This window comes from Carassius auratus, unplaced genomic scaffold, assembly GCF_003368295.1.
Source record: "Carassius auratus strain Wakin unplaced genomic scaffold, ASM336829v1 scaf_tig00000254, whole genome shotgun sequence".
Classification (NCBI taxonomy): domain Eukaryota; kingdom Metazoa; phylum Chordata; class Actinopteri; order Cypriniformes; family Cyprinidae; genus Carassius; species Carassius auratus.
The window spans coordinates 797641-815595 of record NW_020523286.1 but is presented as its reverse complement, the minus strand read 5'-3'; the positions used below and the strand labels follow the sequence as shown (position 1 = coordinate 815595).

Below are 17955 nucleotides of genomic sequence, written 5' to 3'. Positions count from 1 at the left end.
ATTAATGTCTTAAGGTAACAATTACAGTTACATTTAGTGTAGTGTTAATGGTTGCCAAGACATTTTGCTGTGAAGGATGAGTTTAAGGTCATGATACTGTAATCCTCAGGTCATGTGACCTCTTGAGCTTAAACATGGATGCGTCACTCTCTCTGAATGACTAGAAATTCAATTGCGTCTCAGCTTTGTAAGTGTTCATTTGAGCATCTTCATCTTCACCTGAGCACAACAATCACCATAGCGTTGTCCGATCAGATGGCTGTTTCATGTTTGAGTGGCTTTAAATCACTAGAAAACAGCAGGCTGCATTGGATTTAAGGGACTTTACAAGCAATGCTTAAGCATTTTTAAACCCTGGATTCTATACTTGTGATTTTGAAAGTGGGTAAGACTTGGTCTGGGTTTTGTAACTTTTGCGTATGGGCTTCCAGGCGCATTTTTAGAAACTTTCATGCAATATATTCATTTCAGCATTTGAGGGAATTGTCAATGCCTGACAGAATACCTGTTATTTGGAATGACAAAGTAGTCAAAGAAACGGTTATGGTCCAAAAAGTCTGATTTGTAAAACTGTGTTACCATAAATGAATATACTGTATAGCAATGCAAGCCATTCTTTAATCAGGTCACATGCTAAGTTCATCCACTCGATGCTGAAACAGCAAATATGCAAATAAGAGCATAAACATTGCAGCTTTTTAATGTACAGCGTGAAACCTCAAAACTTAATTTCGAACTGAAACAAAATAAGTGTGAAACATTGACAATGATAACATAGCATTCTGTTAACCCAGGGTTAAGAATGATCTGGAAGCATTGTGTTTATTTTCTTATGATAAGTGTTCATTGAAATACAGATGATATTTCAGTTTCAAAGAACCCTTTGAATCATTGTGAAACTGACACAGATAGACACAAGCGCTGGTTTTGGGTCAGCCAGTTCACAAAGTTCAAACGAAGACAGCCATTGTCTGAGCAGAGCTTGACCAATCTGATCAAGCGAGCATCCACATCACCATATCCTCATCTCGGTCATTTTCATTATCTGCTGTGACACTGTCATTGAAGCTCATGGCACTGAATGAAAGAGCACCTTCTTGTGGATTAAATGGAAACTTTTACACTAACAATGATGGAACAATGTGACTCAGACTAATGGAGAGGCACATTCCAACTGTATTGATGAGGAGCCTTGTGTTCCTCCATGAGTAGTGCTGGACCCTCTTTTTCATGTGGTCCAATTAGAGACATGTCCTGTCTGCCCTTTGAAATCTGTCAAACAGATAATGAGCTCTTTACAAAGCATTCATTTGGAGCCAAGGGGCAACAAAGCATCGAAAGCCCCTGTGCAATGGGCAGAAGTCCCATTTCTACCACAACTGTGAATATCTATCTTGGTGGCCTGGATCAGCTGCAATGGCCCAGTAGTAAGTCTAAATGAAAGTGCTTCTTGTGTTGGGACTTTAAACTAAAGGATTTGGATTAGGGTCAAAATCATTAAGCCTTTTGAAAATAGGATTACAGTAAATATCATATTAGAAGAGTTAAAAATGTACTGCACCACATGCACCCAAAGTGCAGATCTGCCAAACTATATAACTAACTATAACAAACTAGAACACACAGTATGTATATGTCAGTACACTGTATAAACCCAAGATCAGGTCCCAAGGAATGCATCAACTGATAAAATGTACCTTGAATGCAGTGCTTTCTGTCTTTCTGAGTAAAATAAACTAGTAGATGGGTTACAAAATCAAACAATTAAATAATGTAAAAAAAGAAAAAAGGTTTCAGATACACAGTTTTGACGTTTTGGTCACCATTATTTTTATTTTACAAACTAAAAATCCACTGGGAAGACTGGAAAAGTGATAAATAGCCTACAAAATACATACAAAAGTGATTATTTCAATTATTTTTGATTTATTTTAATTTGAAAGAGTATAACTGTCTGCCACATCTAGAATGAAAATATACTGTATTTACAGTAAGAGTGAAATTTACATCTTACACACTCAAAAAAATGCTGAGTTACATAAAACCCAGGGCTGGGTAAAATGTGGGCAAACCCAGCAACTGGGTTGTTTTGACCCAGCGGCTGGGTTACTGCCCTGAAGATTGGGTTAAACATTTAACCCTACTGTTAGACGAAAACAACCCAGTCGCTGGGTTTGTCCATATTTTACTCAGCGCTGGGTTGTATTTAACCCAGCATTTTTGCACTTACAGTAAATGTATAAATTCAGTTTATAAAATGTATCAGAGTAAGGGTCAGGTTACATAAAAGCATTTAAAGACAAATGATGCAGTAAAGGAATAAGAGCATAATTAAAGCATGTTAAGTAAATGTTCCCTCTATTGTTTTGTTTTTCTTCTTCTGGGTGGGACTGTTTAACGGAGCAAGTACGCAACAGCGGACAGATCCCGTCTCCCCATCTATTGTTACAGTGAGAGTCTCTCCGGGGTGGCCACTGAGCTTTAGTGTCTTATTCATAATGAATAATATTTTGTATAAGAACCCTGCTGAGTGGAGGGAATAGAGCACAAAGCGACAACAAAAACCGGACTTGGAGATGTCAGGACTCCCCACGAGCCTGGAGGTGACAGAGCAATGTTGTTCTTCCTCTTGGTAAGCACAAATGCAAAAATAAACTCTGTCGTTCACATTGTAATAGACTAAAGAAGTCTTACTATGACTAACTCACTCAAAAAAAGAAAAAAAGACTGTATTTATCGAACTATTACTATTTTTATTTGTGTGTGTGTGTGTGTGTGTAATGATAGGTGTCTGTACTTAGTTACTTAAGACTGTGTAATTCTGCCCTCTAGTGAAGTGGAATGTGTAACAGCTAATAATTTGTTGTTGTAATTTATATTCATATATAAATATATGTATATAAATATATATACACATACAGTACACACAAGAAGATATAAATATATACACACAAAAAAGAATAATTTAAAATTATTGCACACACAAAAGAGTATTTTTTTGCACTAGGAAATAGTTTTTCCTGTTGTTTTTTCTTTTCCTTTTTTGCACCAAAATTGTTTTTCTTTTCACCTTTGTTTCCACTTTTATAGCATTTCAATCTCATTTTAAGTTTATTCTTAAATGTTCAGTCTTTATTGTTTGTTTTTCTCTGGCTACCTACCAAAGAGATAAAAAATTTTTTACACAATGTACAGAACAATCAGCCTACCAACAAGACCAACACTGTAACAGTACTATTTAATGTTTTAATATAATTTTCTAATGGCTAATTGGTAGTAAGAACTAAAATGCTCCATTTCCAGATCCAGATCAATTTTTACATTCTGTTTACATATTTTCCTGAATTATTACATTTCTTGTTGCCGTCCTCCCTGGTGGCTTTGTACCCAGAATACTCTGGTGGTATAGGCAAATTTTCTTTCCTTTTCACTAATTTCGTGGATCACGCGGTTTGATCATCAATCAATGTTTACTTAAATACTTAAATACGTCATATGGCATATTTACTCATTATGACAGCACATCTGATGTATTTTCAAATCCCTCTGTCCACTGTCTGGAGAGATGTTTTAAAACAGGCTATTTCAACCTGTTTTCAAGATGCAAATTTAACCTTGGGGTTGAAAGTTAGGTTTGGAAATCTCTTTCTGGTTCTACAATTAATCTAAAACTATAAACCAGAAGAAAATATATAAATTATTACTTCATTATACTATACTATTATTTTACTAAATAATATAAGTATAATATTATACACATTTTGACTGACATGATTTTGTTTTTTAAAATTGTGCATTATATGAGGATGTTTTAATAAATCATATATATGCTGTAGGTACAGGTTATTGCCAATAAAATAAACAATTATGTTTTACAAAATCTCTGTATCAAGAAATGTGTTATATTAAAGCTAATGATTTAAACAGTAGGGGGCGTAGTGGCCATGTGAGACAGCACCAATCAGGGGTGCGTTTCCCAAAACTATAATTGCTAAGTTAGCAATTTTGTTGATTGCAATGCAATTTCCTATTGCCAACCAACAAAGTTCCTAACAGGTTAGCAACTATGGTTTTGGGAAATGCACCCCTGATTTGACAGCTTTTGGGATTAAAAATTTTTTTTAACACAATATTAATAATATTACATAATAATTTGATTATGTAAGGGAAATGAGCACAGAAATATATGTTGAAGAAAGGTTTTCACACTATGATAGTACTAAGTCAAAGTCACTTGTTTATCTATAAAAACAAAGGGAAGAGTGTTTTAAAAATATATTCACATAAACATATAATATTCAACAGTAACAGTAAACCGTAACTTTTAGTTGGGTTTGTTTGCAGAAATAAAATAAATTTTCATATTTTGGTTATCATACAAGAAAAGCTAGAAACCAGTGTCATCTAATTTATCAGCTTCTGCACATAGAGATTTAATAACGACAAATATTACATTAAACTGGGACTGTGTAATAGACACTACACTCAGAATCACAATAGCTTTTGTATTGCTTTTTAATAAAGACCTGGTGTCAATATTCTACAATGCTGCAGCGAATTAGTTCTCCATTGTACTATATAATACTACACTGCAATAATAGAAATGAAAAAGATTCCTAAAAATGGTTCCAGATCTAATTAAAAGATTTAATACTAAAAGTATTTTCAGGTCCACTCCCGCAGTTAATGTATGGCTGTCAGCCGAGCGATAATGGAACGTCAAGTGGACTGTATCATTTTTCAGTCAATAGAGAGTATAGTCTTTCTATGGACATAGACAGCCCTCAATGGTACTCATACTTGCCACAAGATCTAGACTTTAAAAATATTCTAGACAGGTTTGATCTCTGGAATCACAATAATCTCATATACATTCAGCCTGATTGTGTTTCTTCGTTTCAAGAAGTTCTATGAACACAGTAGAATAATACTTGACCAGAAAGTGCATGTTTAAATGTATCCAGTGTTGTTGTTTATAGATATGCATGCACCCAACCAGGTTACATACGCTTACAACATGTACTCATCTTAATGCATTTTTGTAATTTTGTTGATTGTGTTTTTTTCATCTGCATTTACAGTTCACCCTGAAGCTGTGATCAGCTGTGTTGGAGCTCTTAACTCTTATCTTTACCCTAAAGATATCACTGTGGAGTGGATAGTTAATGGACAGCAAGACAGGATATCAACAGGCTTCGGGCATATATACCAAATATACCAAATTTTGTTATCTGACACTACACACAACTACTCCTGTCAAATAATACATAGCAGTCTTCAAAAAGCGATGGTCCTTACAAAAGGGTAAGAATAGATCACAAACATTCTTTTGATTAAAAAAAACAAAAAAACTTATTTAATATAAAATAAGTGTGCAACTTCTGACACAACTTACTTGATCTTTCTATTGCTATCCCTCATGAACAGATGCTTCCTCAAGTATGACTGATGAAAAAACGTCGCTGGACATTGGTTTTATTGCAATACTTATCGCAATATTTACACTAATAGTAGTTTGTGTTTGGATATATATATATTGTGACGAGTCAGCTGCCTCCTCCCTGATTGTCACCGGCACCCCGTCCTAAATCGCCGCCCTTCACCAGGCTCCCGACTGGAGTGGGTGTGTGAGAGGAGGGGCGCTGGACGAGTCAGGGCTGGCGGCGTGTGATGGGGCACACCTGAAGGAAGTGGAGCCTCATTACCGCCGCTGTTTAAAAGCCCAACGCGCCTCTCCTCAGGAGACCGGTCTCTTCCCCGTGCATGCACACTGGTGTCCTCGTGGGTCCAGGAAGGGTGCGTTGAGGGACTCCCGCGCCACCAAGACGTGAGCTGCCGGACCCGCGATCCGGATGGGAACCGCACCCGTATACACGGCCGACGGGCCAGGATGCCGGGCCGTCCATCCCCTACCAGCGCCGCGGCCAACGAGAGAGACGCGGCCGCTAGGAGAAGCCGCCGCCCCTCGCGCCCCGGACCAAGGAGGGGAGCGCGTGCGGCCGCCGGACTCCGCCCCTTGCCTGGACCCTTCCTTGATGAACACTGCCCGACCTACACAAATCCCGCAGCACGACGAGGACACCAGATTCCCTGTTATTTTGGACACTTTCCCCCTTTGGCCACTTTTATTCCCTTTGTTTTATGATTTCTGTTAATAAAAGCCTCTCCGAGGCCTGACGCCACGCCCACTGTGTCTGTCTTGTGCTCCTCCCGTGACAATATATATATATATATATATATATATATATATATATATGTGTGTGTGTGTGTGTAATATAATCTTAGACTGTCATCCTTAAATCCTATAAATAAATGTGATATTTATATGATAAACATTATATTTAAAAATTAAAAATTAGAATCTATATAGTTTTGCACTTATTATTGTTGTTTTATGTTATCTAAGACTACTTTGATTTTGATATATGTATGTTAAAAAGAAATATAGATCTTATTAGAATTTACATGTTAATCGTTGAAATACATATTTAGATACATGAAGATTGTTCATGTTGAACTTAATTTTATGTTTTGACACACATTATCCAATAAATGAAGATTAGGTTTTGATGTCATTAAAATTAAGATTAAGATTTAATCTAATTTATGCTCTATTAAAGTATCTTTTGCGCCTGACTGGATTACATAAAGCATATCAAATTAGTTTGTTCCATTAACTGCAGTGTCACTGCTTTTGCACATTAGATAATATGCATGAAAGGGTTTGGATCATGTGATTTAATATCATCTGGGATAGAAATGTAAAGATCAACTGATGTGTGATGCAAAGCACTGATTATGTTTCAACCCAAGACCATTCAGACTATAGCCAGAGAATTGAAAACTGCATGGAAATATTAAGATAACAGGCTGGCCAGGGAGTATCATTTTAGAGCTACAAAGCACATCCAGTCCCATCTAATAATCTGATTAAACCTCAAGCACCACTTCCGTCCAGACCACTTCAGCATACTGAAAACAGATGGAAAGGGAAACCCTGCCCAAATCAACTTCTCTGCTTTGTTAAAAAAAACTACAAATGTTCAGTAGCGTCTGTGGGAATATATATATATATATATATATATATATACATATATATATATATAGTGCCACTTGAAAGTTTGTGAATCAAATAAAATTTTAGTAATTTTAACAAAATTCTATTAAATTGTATTGTATAGCGCTTTTTAAGATACAAATTGTTGCAAAGCAATTCCACAGAAAATTAATGTTACTGTTTTAATGTATTTAATATTTATGTACATGAATGTTATTAATATTTAGTAGGAGCATATCAGTGGTGACTCCATTTACACATGTACACTGTACATATGACAGAATTGTACAGAAAAATCAATTAAAGAAGTAATTAAACAGACAACGAACACTATTAAAAGCAATTATTATATGATGTTAGAGATCATACAAAATGCATTTCCTTCTGGAGCATCAGTGAATGTTTGAACCTTTTTTAATAGTTGTGTTTGAGTCCCTCAATAGTTCTCGGTGTGAAAAGATGTTTTTTTTCTGAAAAACAGTGCTCAGATCACTTGTTCAGAACAAACAAGGGACTCGTGAACAACAATCACAAAACAGAAAACAGTCGTGGATCATCAGGTGTCCACACACAGTGTAAGAACAGAAGGTTCACACATTTTGAATGTGGTTATTTTAATAACTAAATGTAAATGTTGATGGACTAAATGTAAACATCTTTTATTTTAAAATATTTTACTCAGGTCATTACTAAATAAAAAATAACATAAATTTTGTATGATCTCTCTTACTTTGTTAAAATTACCCACATTTTCATAGATTCTGCAAGGGATTCACAAAGTGGCACTCTGGATATACATTATATATATATATATATATATATATATATATATATATATATATATATATATATATATATATATATATATATATATATATATATATATATATATATATATATATAGATATAGATATATATAGATATATATACATAAATACATAATCAGTTTTTGCCTAAAAAAGTATATGGACACTTAATAAATGTATTTATCTGAAAAAATAAAAAATGTTTCACAAAATAAATATGTTAAAAATAAATATAATTTAAAATTACTTCGTGTTATAATGCAGTGAATGATTTGTTTATTTTTATATGTGTGTCTTTACTTTTTGAGGCCTCTGTATAATCCTGTATACAAAAATATAGCCAGATACGCACAAAGTAAAAATATGTATGTGTACTGACTAACTATTAGCACATAAATAGCATTATCACAATCAGATTTTTTCATAATTAAATGACCTTTTAATCAAAATACTAAGATGCTAAAAATGAGACTCACCTGTTTGCTGTTATCACTCGGCCTAACCAGGCGGGTGGTCTCGTTAGGATTGGTCTTGTTTGTGGTGGTCATGCTGATGAAAGAAAAAGAGAGACCAGAGCGCAGAATGAAAAGCAGCTGTCTGCTCCTCCAGAATAAAGGAATACACAAGCCACAACCCACATCTCATTCATCACATATATGAAAACACCCCATTACATGCTTTATCATCATCTGACGCCTCATTCAGCAACTGAGCAAACATCCATGACGTCGGCTTTTGACCACCAACAAATCACACTGGAAAAGCTCACTCACTGTTCAGACTTACATTACAGATTATTGCTGTACACATAAAGTACTGTCTAATTTAATCTAGCTACTGGACGTTTCCGCACCTTGCCTATCCTTCTTTTCTCTCAACCCTAAAACACATAAGGCAGTGCATAATTCAAAATACAAGACCATTCAACAGTTTGGATACAATGAACATAATAATAAAACAGAGGTTAAATGCATTTTAAAATGTGATTTATTCATGTGAAAGCAACGCTGAATTTTTAGCAGCCCTTACTTGTGTTTTCAGTGTCACATGATCCATCAGAAATCATTCTGATAAGCTGATTTGATGCTCAAGAAATATTTCTCATTATTATAAATGTTGGAAATGATTGTGCTGCTTAATATTTTTTGAAAACTGTGATACATTTATTTGAAATGTAAAGTTTTAACATTATAAATGTCTTTACTGACACTTTGGATCAATTGAATGCATCCTTGCTGAAGAATAGTATTCATTTGTTTAAACATTTTATTTTACAGCCCATTAACTTTTGAATGGCAAATAAACAAACACGTTTCAATAAAAGTAATACATAATTAAAATCTTATAACCTAAAAAAAATAACTATTGACATTAATACAGCAATTTGCTTTGGCTTAGTGTAAACAAACAAAATATCACGACAAGCCTTCCCTGAAAAAGACTTTTCATTTTTTAAAAGGGGTATGTGCAGATTATCTGTGAAATAGTCTTCCACTTTACGTACATTTGTAAATATCCACAAAGGCTAAAGACTTTATGAGCAGACATACAATGCTGTATTTTGACGTGAACCTTTAGTGACTTGCCAGTAGATGGCAGCAGTAAAACACTAAGATTCAAATGTCCCTTTACCCTTTTTTATCTCTGTTGCACATTTGAAACGGCTTTCAAAAGGTAAATTCTACTCACTTATTACTTTTCATACAGTATATATTTGGATTCAAAAGTTATTATAAAGAACTAGAGCAAATACCTGTGGGATATTCTTGTACTTATCATTAATGTTTCTGAGGGAAAGTCTTGCATAATGGATCATATTGAGGGTAATTCTACGTGATGTCATGTAAACATTGATGATGACCTCTGAACCGCTGCGGAGAGTTCACTGCAGGAGATGGAAATATTTCTTTCCAGTGCAAGGCAGCATTAACCACCACAGATAACCTGGAAAAAACACGTCTCTGTATGAAAACATTAAATATATTAGTTAAAATAAAATAATAATGAATAATTTTTGCCTTTAGAGAAGTGCATGTCTGTCTCCAGGGATGAGAAATGAGCAGTAGGCTGTTGATGGCGTGTGTGTGGATGGACAGGCAGCAGGAGGTGAGTGATTTACAGCTCAACACAGGAGAGATGGATGGCATCTCGTATACAGTATGGGTGCAATTACAGTTACGCTGGGGCATTTATGGCTGATAAGGAATGGGAGTGGGAGTGAGCTCTTTTTCGCCCCTGACAAGAGCTTTGTAAAGTTTGATGGATCCTGCAAATCCAGTGTCAGTCTTACTTTTGTGGAAATTGAAATGAGATGTTCACATAAACCGAATACACAGATGTGTGATGCAATCATTTCTCCCTTCACTGTTTTCTTTAGGGGATTTCATGTCATTGTGAAACTTCACTGTCTTGGCTGATCAGGTGAATTCCTGTGAAAATTACCAACCATCTGTCATGCCTTGTTGTTAATTTTGAGAAGGACTGTGCCTGTGTGGTGGTAGCAATGATGTCAGTGCCATTCATGTTGGTTCATATCGGCCATATGAAGTGGACCGCTGCATCTGTGTGGGTTTTCAATATTTCAGATAGATGATACCTCAGGCTTTTAAGGAACATTTATTTCTCTATCATCCTTGCATTGTATTTTATGTTTTGTCACCCACAGTAAAAACTACAGAATTTTGATCATAAAACTAAACATTTAATTATCATCTATAATAACCTATAAAGAACTCACTGACTTGCATTACAAGCTTTCATTTTACTTACTGACTATTTATATATTAGTGCTGTCAGTTAATCACATCCCAAATAATGTTTTTGTTTACGTAATATATGCAAGAGTTTGACTCCCAACCCTGAGGTTGTGGGTTCGAGTCTCGGGCCGGCAATACCACAATTGAGGTCCCTTGAGCAAGGTACCAGACACACAAACGCTCCCCGGGTGCTGCAGCATAAATGGCTGCCCACTGCTCAGTGTGTGTGTTCACTGTGTGTGTGCACTTTGGATGGGTTAAAAGCAGAGCACGAATTCTGAGTATGGGTCACCATACTTGGCTGTATTTCACTGTCACTATATATTTTGGGGAAAAAAGTATTTACATGTATATATTTATATTCATATAATTTACGTTATATATAAATATATTTAGTAAATAAACATAACATATTTATCTTAAATATATATATATGCATGCATGTGTGTGTGTGTGTGTGTGTGTGTGTGTGTGTTTATTTATATATACATAATAAATGTACACAGTACATGTATATATATTACATAAACAAAAACTTTTATTTTGGATGCGATTAACAGCAATTAATCACATCCAAAATAATGGTTATTGTATACTTTATTTTCACATTTAAAGCATAGTTGACCCAGATGAAAAGAAGTTTCCAAAGAGTTTCACTGAATAGCCTATGATCAAAATAAAAGTTCAATAAATAAAACTATCACATAACATATTAATAAAACAGACATAATACACAGTTGTGACCACACCTAACAAACTCCCATCTGGATGATATGCAAACATGTTCAAATGATATTTAAATAAAACGTGTCAGAAAACCTCAAATAATGTATTGCCATGTCAAACCACTATATAACACAGGCCTGCTTTGCATGTAGGGTAGGAGCTAAAATATCCAGACTGACTTCCCCTTAGTCAATACACTTAGTACACAAAATGTCTTGGATTTCAAGTTTTTATGTTCTAAGTGGATGTTTTCCTACCAGTGTGGATGCTGCTCACATAACGGTACTAATTATTAGATAGGTGTTAATAAAAATCAAGAACAAAGGCTATACCTCATACCAAGAATCACAAAAAAAGTGCATAAACTGATGGTTACAATCACAAATGAAACCGATCATTTAAATCTGCTACAGTACATGTTGTCTTCATGTTATCTGAATTAAAAACACTGATATACTTCCCTAGTTTAAATAGCTCTCATGTCTTCTAAAACATAAAACACTGTACAGGCTCATTACAGGATAACGATCTTCTCTTTCTCTCTTAAACACACACACACACACACACACATAGACATTACAGAAGCATAAGGAACTTATTATCAGAGCAGAACATGGCACAATCACTCCGTTCATTCTCCTGGCTGTCCTCTGACCTGTTTAATTATGCCAATGCTGCTTATGCACCTGTGTGTCCCAGACTATTACACCTCCCATCACTTAACGGCTTTTAGTATCGCTAAAACTAAAATCGCTTTTAGTAACCACTTTATTGCCTCACGCCACAACCGAAAAAAAGAAAAAAAAACCCTACTGTTTGAATCACCCTTGAGCGAGACCGGTGCAGTTGTGTACTTGAGGTGCTCAGCATTCAGCCATGATTGCTGTTTAATGCTCTTTGTTGAGGTGGGCTCGTAAAAGTCAGGGTCAAGCAACAGAGGTGTGTTGTAGGCTTCCACCCCCCACCGGCTCTAATGAGACACAGAGGCTTAATAAGATGGAGGATAGTGCACACATGCAGACAGGACATTAGCACACTGTTGTTAGACTACAATTCCTCCGTCTGCTCAGCACTGGGACTGAACCGCTTTCTCACAGCATCTACGACAGGAGACATGCATTGCTGTTTCACACTTTTTGCATTTTTTGCATATACCCTCTTTGTGGCGCAATTGTTGCATTATTTTGTTCACATAGAACAGTATTTGCAACCCTAAATATAGGATTTTTATTATACCATCATACTCTTCTATATATGTAAATATTTGCTTTGAATATGCAAATTGATTTCAAAATTAGAAATTTGATTGCAAAATCATTGCTGCTTCACCCTTTTTGCATTAACACCCTCTTTGTGGCACCATTTTTGACATGCTATTATACTGTACTCTTCTATATATTGTAAATATTTACTTTCAATATGCAAAATGGGAGCCTGATTTTGAATATTAGAATTCTGACAGCAAAAAGACAAAAGCTGTGCTGTTTCACACTTCTTGCATTTAAACCCTCTTTGTGACATCATTTTTGCATTTTCATTTACATAGTACAGTATTTACAAACCTAAATATGTTTTTTATTATTATCCTACACTCTTCTACATATTACACATATTTACTTTGACTTAACATACTGAGGGTATGATTTTCAATATTAGACATTTAATAGCAAAAATAGGTGCATCGACAGACCACATGTATCACAACAACCCTGTCAAAGGGGTTCTGTAAGAGAGCGAAACAAGAGAGAAGAGAAGGGAGGAGCTAGAGGTGGATCATACCGAATCCAGAGTGGCCTATTGGTGCTTTGAAGTCACATGATTGCTTTAGGAATGCTAATTCATGCTGTATTTTTTTCTCCTCCTCTCTGCTTGGTGTAGTCTGTGCCTGTCGGATAGAGCAGACTTCAGACATGGTGTAGGATATCAGGAAAGGAACAAGCGATTGAAGTTGAGACGAGGCCTGTGTTGAGGGTATGTAGAGCTTTATTAAGACGTGCTGTTGTCTTTGGCTTCACATGTGACTAAATGTCACTTGTTCAGGAAGCCCTACTTATATTTAAAAATGTATTTTCTGGCTTAGTGTCTTATATCAACAGTATGTGTGGTCTGTATGTTAAATAGAGTGCATAAGTGCGCATATGCCTGTGCATGTCCGTCTCGGCACAATGAAAGCTGTTTACTTTGGAGAATTCCACCACATGTCTCCACGGCTTTCAGTACGGTTACTAACATCAGAGAGAGCGACACAGATTGACAGTTATTATCTACGGTAGGTGGGCTCGAGGAACTTGAGACCCTCCTTTCAAAATACACTTCACCCATTCTGTCATTATTTACTCACCCTCCTGTGTGATTTTCTTTAATAATCAGGTTGTTTTGTCCATACAGTCAAAGTCAGAGGTGTCCAGTGTTGTTTTGGACCCCACTGCCTTTCATTGTATGGATAGAAAGCATCTAAATGTCTTAAGTGTGAATACATTTTTGGGTAAATTATCCCTTCTCTATGTCAACCTGATGACTCAATATTATCAATAAGACAGGTACTATATCTGAAGTATTACCACCAAAGCTGAAGGTGAGTCATTTACATGGACATGCGTCACATCATTTGTGATGTTTTAAGGATTATCGATGAGTTTTTTCAGCACACATGTACACAAGAAGCTTTTAGACCTGTCATAAAACTAAATGGAGACGATGCTTTCCCGGACAGGGGGGTGTTGCGCTAGTAGACTGACTGACTGACAGCTAGTGCTGATACAATTCATTTAACCTATCGCCTCTCAAATAACAAGACCATCTGCACTCTTTCGGTACATGCTAGTTTGACCCAACGCTCTGTAAACAAAGCCAAGCCGAGCGACGCTTGTGTGTAATCTCGCCAGTGTCATCTTATGAATTTGACACTGAACATCTGGTCAACTGTTTTTGTGTGTTAGCTTTATATGTGATGTGCGTTTTATATGTACTTGTGCAATCGTGCTATAGAGTGAAGGAAGCAATAGAGTGTCGTTCATTATACTGCTAAGGTACTTCCAGGTTACTGTAGATGAATCCAGCAAAGCTTGTTGCTCTCAAACGGCAGGTCACTTCTGTATGGTAATTGGGGTAAGACCCTCATGTTTTACACTTGCCTTTCCTGTGTCATGGGCCTCACAATGAGCTTGAGTAGTTCACCCTCACCCTCAGGTCACTCTAATAATCAGTCAAACAGGAGGGACACAACTCCGGTCCCTCTTAAAGCACCAGGAAATGAGGGGCTTGTTGAGTAGCGCAAGAAGGAAGCTCCTGTAATCAAGAGAAAAGAGATAGAATGAAATTAGCAGAAGTATCTCACTACACAGAAGAAAAGATCTGTCGATACTTCCATTTCATTGCAACTTGTAGGCTTGTTTTTTGATTCAGTTGATTAAATCCAGTTGACTATTAACTTTTCCATCTTGCTTCTTCAGCTGACCAAATCCCTTCACACTAAACACAATTGCTTTCACTTTTAACAGACAGCAGTCCAGTGTATATATCACATGCTGATGATGGTTCTTTTGAGCGAAGAGTCTGTGTTTGAGCACATGCAACGACCCCTTGATCTTTAATGTGCTATATACAGGACTCAGCAATACGTGTTATGTGGCACTGAATGGTGAGATCCATCTCCAGCAAAGAAAGCGGTGAGAAACAGTAACAGATGAGCCGAGATGTTTTTCGTACAGTGCTGTCCAAGCCCTCATGAAGATGAGATGCAGACCCAGCGAATGAACGCGTTCACCTCAGCGCTCACCATGACATTCTTCTGTCATGCCTGATGATGCTCCCGTGTGACTCAACCATTAACACAAACCCAAAACAGACCGCATGTCAGGGCTCTCTTTTTCTTTTCTGACAGTTTCTGATACTTATCTGACTTGTAGATATGTACACAGCTCTTCTCTCCCGTCTTTCCTGAGAATGACAAGTTTTGTCCTCAGAGAAATACTTGCAGAATGTGTGTATGCTTGTGATGCCTTGGTTCGAGAGGCTAAAACCGCCGAAAGTGATTAATCAAACTGAGTGCTGCATCAGCATAACTCTCCGATAATTCTCAGTCCCCGAGTTCAGAAGGTCAGTACTTCTAAATCGGGCAATATTTGCAACAAAAAGCTTTTGATCATGCCTTGTTATCTTAAAAGTTATTTTCAACTGAATAGATTTTGTTTGAAAACACTTGCTATTTCATATTGAAAAAGAGATGCCATAAAAAGTGCTGTACAGCAACAGCATATTTATGAGTGTGATATTAATTACAAACAGTTAAATAAACAAGAAATTAATATTGAGTGACTTAAATTTTAAGTATTACATGGCATGGATGCTTTTAACATATTCAGGTTTTGAACACAGTGTGTTTGAACGAATTGGTTGAGTGAATTATACAATGACTCACAACAGCAGTCAGTTGTTTTCCATACTGAATAAATCAATGCGTTTAAAAGAATGGGTTGAGTGGATGATTTAGTGACTTGCCCAGAACAACAATCAGTTCCTGACTTTGTTCATTTCCTAAATGAATCTATGTGCTTGAACAAATTGACGGAATGAAAAATCCAAAAAGAGTCACCAAAAATCCCCAGCACTAATACACAGACTGTTCATCTGTCCAGAGTGCACTAACATGGACAACTGCAGGGAGACAAACAGCGAAAGTCACAGTGACCAGCACTCTTGTATCGCATCTTGACCAATTAAATTTGAGAACCGGAACTATTGTATAATCAGTAAACTCGATGTGCACAGGTCTCACTTTCCTGGCAGAGGGTGAAAGCTGAACAGGATCTGAATGAGAATGTGTGAGAGCTGCTGACAGCCTGTAGTAACTGCTTGAGAGTGTATGAAGTGAGTGCAGACAACTCTTTCTCCCTCCACTGCTGCCCGGGCAGATGAAAGTGATTCTTGCCTGCCTCTGAGCTCCATGCCCAGGTGTTCTCTGTCCTCCTCTCCCTCTCACTTAACTCTCCGGCTCAGCAGCCGACAGCTACACAGCTGCTTGACATAAATCTCCTTTTTCTTTCCTTTTTTTTTTTTAGAGAGAAGCAAAGCTTAAGGCATTAATGATTTGGTTCCTCACCAGGAAGGGCAGCAACCACTGAGTTTTGGCCCATATAACTTGACTGGCTCATATTATTAGGGTTATATATGTAAAAACATCCACATTTAAATATTCAGTTTCTGTGGATGTCATGACTTTGGGATTTCCCCAAAATGCTGAAATTCAGTCACATTTCCTCCTCTGCATATCTAAAATAAGATATAATGATCATTCAGTAGGTCAGTATTGCAAAATACTCATCACTATGATCAGTCATTATTCCACCTATTAGAAAGCTACCAAATAAAAACGTAAATTAACTATAAATATATAAATACAGATTTTTTAAATTAAAACCATTTTATCAGATTTGAGGGTTTTACCACTCTGGCTAATGGGTTTTTTGAGTGTTACATCTCAAGGTTAGAAATTAGAGTGACATAGCTTTTTAAGACACATGAAAGTCTCATAGTTCTGAGGTTTTCAATATTTACAGTCACTTTTCATTTCTTGTGTTACTTTCTAGGCTTTCCCACCTAAGGGCTGAAGTAAATCAAAGATCAGAGAGGCAGTTTGACTCTGAGGGCTTAAATTACATACAGGATCTGTCATCTCTTTCTTTCCCATTTGCTAAGTACTGTCTGACAGCTTCACACTCAAAGAATGTGGCTATGACAGGTGGTTGTGTTTCACAAGAACAAGGTTTGCTCAGGTGTTTTAACCATGCGTGCAACTGAAAAACTACCAGTCACCATTTGCTATGAAACATAACGTCCACTTAAAGTACTTTAGGAACTGTTTCATAATGGGAAAAAGTTACAAAGTTGCAAATTTAAAGTTGAAAAACAACATTTTAATCAGTGACCAGCCAACAGAGTACAACAGTCCCCTTTCACTACACTCTGTTAGTGGTCTTGGTTCTTGAAGTTTTGTAATTTTTTTAATCTGGAAGAGATATTAGCCATGAACCAAGCAAGCCAGCTATGAGGTCAATCACATTATTACAAACTTTGATTTGAAGCAAAAAAAAAGTCATTGAAAATCGTACAGCAGCTTAATGGCTTTATTAAGGCAAAGCTTCATTCCCATGAAGCATTGAGCATGATATAATCAAAAATGCCAAATTTAAAACAATCGATTGAAAGATGTTGATTATATATAAAGACTTTATTATATATATATATATAAAGCATATAAAAATCTCACATCACACAGTCTTCAATGGTTTATTGTTAAAAAATTAACTAACTTCTGAATTGTATAGCAGTGAAGGGTAGTGTTTGAGAAGGCTGTAACCTAAAAATGACACAATTGAGCTTAAAATTTTGTTACTCATAAGTGCAAGCTGATTTTCACCTGTGTTCTTCAGGTTCTGTCAGTAATAACTTATAGGGTGGAAGGCTTTGAGGTGCTTTGTAAACTGAGTGGTCTCCGGGGCATCTGTGTATCTGATTCCTTCCCTGTGGTAATGTAGTTTTACGGCTCTGGGAGTTTGCACAGAGAGGGCCACGTGTGCTGCTGGCTGCTGTCTTTTCACGCTCAGACAAA

At 36.4% G+C, this 17955-nt stretch overlaps 1 protein-coding gene across 1 annotated transcript in view; it reads left to right on the top strand.

Annotated features, from left to right (window-relative positions):
* Positions 1-13208: 13208 nt before the first annotated feature.
* Positions 13209-17955, top strand: part of LOC113068884 (polyhomeotic-like protein 2) — a 34058-nt gene continuing 29311 nt past the window's right edge. The window contains exon 1 of the mRNA XM_026241770.1: positions 13209-13316. The gene's annotated coding sequence lies outside the window, so the exon portion shown is untranslated. The remainder of the gene's footprint in view (positions 13317-17955) is intronic.